The following is a 6457-nucleotide window of genomic DNA, read 5'->3' as shown; positions in this document are numbered from 1 at the left end:
GTGTGTGTGTGTGTGCCGACTGTAGGGGGTAAAAATCACTTTAGAACGCTGCCTGCTCTGTCATTGGCTGACATTGTCAAGGATAATGGATAATCACCACAGAAACTGTTGAGCGGCTCTCTGGTGTCCCGCGGTGGGGGGAGGGGTGGAGGTCAGGCTTTTTGGGTGCCACCACCAATGAAATGACATGTTAACAGATGTGTAAGGTCGTTTTCAATGTATACACCAGAGGAGATAATGTAATAGTAACACACACGGTCCCAGTGAGGAGACGTGGAGGACGCTCTGCTCACATTAAGGTCAGCTGCTTGTTAACACACATTTGTCACTGAGGTGAACTAACGGCCTTTTTCTTGTCCTTGCTGTAGGAAAACTTTTTGACTCCAGCTCTGTCGTTAAATGTCTCTCAAAAGTTTCACAGTACTTCTGAGGTGTTTCTGTGCTGATCCACCTGTTTCTTCATACGTTAGAGTTTGTACCCAAAAGGAACGATGAAGATGTTGTCCATTTAATGGTGTGTTCCCAACATCATAAACCTGTGGACCAAGTTTGATTAGATTCACAGAAAACAAGCAGCTGTATGTCTAAAACCTTTGGTCTCAGCCCGGTCCAGAATGGCCCAAACGTTGGTGTGGGAACAGCTGAGACTCATCCTCTTCAAACATTCTTAGCAGGGAGAGATTGGTCAGTTCAGTTTTGCCGTTAACCAAAACAGTTTTGCCATTTTAAATCTCATCCTGTTTATGGAAAATAGACTTGAGACTTAAGACAAACTTAATAAGGTGCACAGAAAATATTAATTGGGTGAACATTTGTGAATTCTGTGGTGACATTCTGGCTCAGTTAGAAGAGCTGATGCCTCTGAGCAAGAAGGTTGCTGGATTGAATCCAGGTGCGGGGACCTCTCTGTGCAAAGTTTACATGTTCCCTTTGTGGAGCTGTGGGTTTTCTCCAGGTACTTCCGTTTCCTCCACAGACCAAAAACACAAAAAACATGATGTTATTCTGATTGGTAACTCTAACCTGTACCTAGGTGTGAGTGAGAGTCTCACTAGTGCCACTTAGTGTAGTGTCAGTCAGTGTCGGAGCGGGTCAGCGCTTTTCCATTGACGTTCCAGTCCGGTTCCAATGGATGTATTTTTGGCAGTTGGTGGAGGTGGATTTTGGGTTTATCAAAAAAAGAGTTAATGCGCCAAATGAGAGATGGAAACATATTTGCCCAATAAGTTCTGAAATTTTTAAAATTTGCTAAAACTTTGTCCATGGTGTCTCTGTGATGGGCTGGAGACTTGTCCATGGTGTCTCTGTGATGGGCTGGAGACCTGTCCATGGTGTCTCTGTGATGGGCTGGAGACCTGTCCATGGTGTCTCTGTGATGGGCTGGAGACCTGTCCATGGTGTCCCCCCATCCCTCACACAATAACTACTGGATGTGGGCACCAGTGGCCTGAAAGCAAGAGGCGGGTGAACAATGATGGATGGATGGATTTACGAATGAATCATTTTAGGATCAAACACAATTCAAGACCTTCACAGGGTCTGGTCAGGTCTCTGGTCCATCACATGGACACATTGAGACAAACAACCCTCTCTCACACATCTAGGGACAGTTTGGACTTACCAGGTACCTTGCATACATGTTTTAGGCCTGTGGGAGGAAACCAGAGTACCTGGAAATATCCACAAGTGCACTGGTAGAACATGATGTAAACTCCTGACAGACAGACCGGAGAGCAAACCTGTGACCTGACTGTGTGCTGACTGCCCTAACACCCTAATAACTGGTCTACCACAGGGACTGGACATCCTAATAACATCCATAAAGAATCAGTTAAACTGTGAGAATATAGGACAGAATTGTAAACAGTGTACACAAAATATGTTTGGCAACAAATGAGTCAGTACTGAGACAAGTTAGCTAAACAATAAGAGTACCCCACACAGACCCCAGCCCCCCAGGACAGTGATAGACGGGGGAGTAGGCTCGGTCACAGCGTGTTGCTGAATGACGTTATTGTAGCTGATTTTAGAGACCTTTCCTTCCTAACTGCAGTTACCGTATTCAAGTATAATACGTAACGTAAAATTAAATCCATAAAATCATCCATAAAGTTGGGGGGTAGTACWATACTCGGATAAATATTTTTACTTATGTATTTTAACTGAAATATCAGCTTCATTCACAAAATGCCTGAGTCCGGAAATGAGACCGTGTTGTAAAAAGCAGTTGAAACGAGTATACCTCTGACACTCCTCCGTTCTACGGAGTGAGATAATAACAGATCCAGGCAGGCGACATGATGTGAAAATGGGGGTGGTGGGGGGGGGGGGGTATTCCTGCACCTTAGTAAAACGAACTAATGACATTAGCATGTGACCAGGCCGCTCCTCGAACAACAACAAACACATGTTGATCTGTAATGGCTGCCGTCTACCGGTGTTCTGAAAAAGTTTGTATCCCTGAAAAAATGTTTCCTCACCAGAGGGGGTGCTCGCGAGTAGGAAGTAATCTGCTTTTCCCCCACAAGATGGCCCAAATCTCATGTGAAGTCTCTGACTTTTGTGTTGGCGCCTCCTGGTGGACTATGTGTAAAATGCCAGAATTCATATGATGCTGCTACAGCTGATATATATTTGTTGTCAAAATACCTTTTAGTACATATGTTGTTAAAATAAAATGAACAGTCCAATGATCATTTTACTGATATGTATAAAGACTGCAAAGGCTGAAAAACCTTGAAGTCTATATGAAATTGGGTAGTTTGAGGATTAAATTTTTTATGCTTTTTAAGTTCAAAATGCGGGGGTCGTATTATACATGAGATCGTATTATAMATGAATAAATACGGTAAATGCTAGCAGTGGATAGATTAACAGAACTCTGTTTTAACTGTTTCATTGACTGACTGGAGGGCACGCCGTCCCATATTGGTCATATAGCCCGGTCATGGTCAGGGTAAACATGTTTACAGCACTGATCAAATGTAGCATTACAGGACTTCCATTATGGCTGTGTTCAGCTCACTGATGGTAAACTAGTCTTAATCCAGTGCATCTAAGATTAGTGAGACAGCAGACGTCAGATGGCCCAGTGAGACCAGGTTGGCTTTTGTTGTTTTTCAGATTGGGGTCAACAGTTTAAAGTTGTCTCTAAACTGTAATCAACACTGACAGGCCAGTCTCAGTGGACTTATTTTAACTCTGTGCAGTCTGAAGAACAAAATCAAGCTAAAGAACTCTATTAAAGAACATCCCATCAGTTTTTGTTTATTGTTATAGATTTAACACCGAGCTGATCATCTTGGATCTGTATTTAATTAGTTCATTTCCATGCTGGCTGTAATGTGCCACCTTGTTGTCCTGACCTGATCTGTCCCGGCCTGTGAACCTTGTCCTCACAGGTGGATTGTAGCCTGATTAGAAGCAGAACCCCTGTTTATTTCTGAAATCCTCAGACTGGTGCCTGAGGAGCCCTTCATCATAAACAGAGCTGCCGTCTCGTCTCCTGACCTGCAGGCTCGGTCCACTCAGAGCACACAAAAGGTGGTGACGGCATTGGAAAAGGGCAAAGACAGCTGCTGAGCTGAGACGGGAACTCTGTATTAATTAACCTTTGTCAGAAGTGTCTGGACTGTTGGAGGTGTCCTGTATCCACGCAAACACACTGACAGGGCTCCGAGCAGAGGGACGTTAGGGCGCCGCCGCTGACACTGTCATGGCAACTGGCATGATGTGCACCCTGGTGTCACTGAGTGTGGCCTCCGGTGACAGGCACACCTGAGCCTTCAGCCACTAAGACACAACACAAACACTGGACAGCTGAATGCAGGTCACCTGCTACTCATGTCCTTGGGTTGTTCTGCTGCTCGGGCTTTGGACCTGCAAGCTTTATTTCCATCACATGAAATCAAATGTTGCTTTTGTTCTCTGAACAAAACTAGTTGTGATTCAAAACCCCTCATTTTGCCAACTTTTAAATAAAAGTTAGCAGTAAAAACTAGGGATGCATGATATATATGCATTAACATCGTAATCGGCTGGTATTGGTCATTTTTTGATTTCCTGCTTTTTATCTTTGTGTTTCTGTTTTGGGAGGGGAGCTGGCAGGTCCAGTGGTCTCTGTTTGATCATGATAGTGATATTGATGCTGTGCAGCCAGGAGTAACTGAAGTAGAGCCACGTCGGAGGACTGGTCATTTATTACGGTATCAAAAAATACCCAAGTGTGTTTGTGCGTATATAATATAATTTGTGTGTCTGTGTAATATCGGTAAACACTGGTTATCGGCCATAAAAGCAAAATACTGGATATCGATATTGGCTGAAATTGTCATATCGGTGCATCCCTAGTAAAAACCTGATTGTACATTCATCTGTGTGTTTTAAAGGGGCAATATTATGTGTTTCTCAGGCATATATTTAAATACTATACTATAATAAAGTATCTGTTACCTTTAGTTGTTACTAAAATGCTGTTTTTATGTTTAAATAGAAAATAAACTTATCTTCTCATCACTTCCTCTTCTAAACACCTTGAAATTGGCCTCTGTCTCTTTAAGAACCACCTTCCACTTCTGTCTCGCCCATTTCAGTGCGCGGGGTGGGGGGGCTGCCATGTTGCAGTTTACTTGGCATCTGAAAATACATTTCCTCAAAGGTATTTTGAATCTGAAAAGAGCTTTTCTGAGTGAGCAGTAGTGTTAGGAGCTCAGCAGACAGTTTCAGTTTCACTTTCAGTTTCACCAGTTGTTTGCTTTGTTACTCCTGATAGCCTGCAGGATTCATGGGCGGGGTGTGTGGGGTGTGGTCCATGATGAGGTATTTTGGCTTAAAGACACGTCCCAGGGGTATTTCTGGTACCAAAAGGTGTTTCTGGTCCCCACCTGTCGTTTTGCTCCTCAGCATGGCTTCATAAAAACACTGCAGGATTTCTCAAACACATGAATGAGTCAAAGCAAGGCTTTGGGCATGTTTTTTTATGAAAGTATAACATTATAACATGATATAAAACTYWAAAAAGTTGATTTTACATGATATTGCCCCTTTAAGGAAGATTGAAAAGTAATCAACATGTTGCATTGAAGTAGCATTTACCAAATATGGAGTACAACATTCTAAAGCAGTGTGGAGACAAACACACATTACACCCCGACCAACCAGCAGAACCATATTTAAGTTCTTCACTAGGCTTTAACAGCTTAACATATTCAAGTTTGAACATTTTTTCTATTTTTTTTTAATTAGGGAGCATCATCATAGAGTAACTCGGCATCCAGTCAGACTTTTATTTTTTAGTCTCCTGCTTGTCTGCAGTGGTTACAGTTCAGTGAGATGGCACATCACCTAAAGTCTTGTGGTTTGTCTAGATCAGTGGTTCCCAAACTTTTTGTCTTCTGACCCACAAAATATCCATGGCAAAAACTTGTGACCCCAAATATTACTGGTCTGAGTACATGAACTTCGTTAATAACCCTAAATACACAGGCTTTTTGACAATCTAAACAGCTTATACACAAATATAAATACTTATTTAAACTTATTTAGTGTTTTTATAATAATTATAGGGAAAATATTACATCAGAAATTATTTTATTACACTTTAAATTGATTTCTGGAGATTATCCAAGGTGTTTCATAACCCATAATTGGGTCCCAAGCCCAACTTTGGGAACCAAAGTGCAGTGGCTCCCAAACTTTTCAGCTTTTGACCCACAAAATAACAGTAGCAGAGACCTGTGGCCCCAACTATTTTTGGATGATAAACATTTGTATCAGGTCAACAAAACACGGGCATAGAAAAACCATATTTTATACTAAATTTATCCATTTTAAATACACTAGCCTCACTCCTTTGTAACAACTAAGGCAAAAATGTCATTAATTCAGAAAATCTTTTCAGGACCCCACCTTGATGTTTCAGGACCCCACTTTGGGTCCTGACCCCAACTTTGGGAAACACTGGTCTAGATGCTACGTTGCACATGTATCAGTGGAAGATGTTTTCTTTAACTTTACAAACTAGAATTGAATTTCTAACCATTGTGTAGAAACCTTCTGGGGTTTCCACTCCTGGGGCAATATCATGTAAAATCAACGTTTTTAAAGTTTTATATCATGTTATAATGTTATACTCTCATAAAAAACATGTCCAAAGCCTTGCTCTGACTCATTCATGTGTTTGAGAAATCCTGCAACGTTTTTAKGAAGCCATGCTGAGGAGCAAAACGACAGGTGGGGACCAGAAACGCCCCTGGGACGTGTCTTTAAGCCGAACTAACACATGGCAGAGGGCCCCCCCACACGCACACACACACACACACACACACACACCCACACACCCCGCCCACGACTCCTGCAGGCTCTCGGAGAAACTGAAAGTGAAACTGAAGCTGTCTGCTGCTCTCAACATTAGTTCTCACTCAGAGAAGCTCTTTTCAGATTCAAAATACCTTTGAGG

The 6457-nt window shown here is 42.3% G+C and overlaps 1 protein-coding gene across 2 annotated transcripts in view; it reads left to right on the top strand.

Moving 5' to 3' along the window:
- nrip1b (nuclear receptor interacting protein 1b) overlaps positions 1-6457 on the top strand; it is a 107148-nt gene that overhangs the window by 92256 nt on the left and 8435 nt on the right. The window contains exon 1 of one of the 2 annotated variants that reach the window (XM_014026647.1): positions 4094-4205. The exons of the other annotated variant lie outside the window; for it this stretch is intronic. The gene's annotated coding sequence lies outside the window, so the exon portion shown is untranslated. Of the gene's footprint in view, positions 1-4093; positions 4206-6457 lie in introns of those variants that run through there. 2 annotated transcript variants of the gene reach the window in all.

Source organism: Austrofundulus limnaeus, unplaced genomic scaffold (genome assembly GCF_001266775.1).
Source record: "Austrofundulus limnaeus strain Quisiro unplaced genomic scaffold, Austrofundulus_limnaeus-1.0 Scaffold576, whole genome shotgun sequence".
Lineage (NCBI taxonomy): Eukaryota > Metazoa > Chordata > Actinopteri > Cyprinodontiformes > Rivulidae > Austrofundulus > Austrofundulus limnaeus.
The sequence above is the reverse complement of the archived record's forward strand: the minus strand, read 5'-3'. Positions and strand labels throughout refer to the sequence as shown.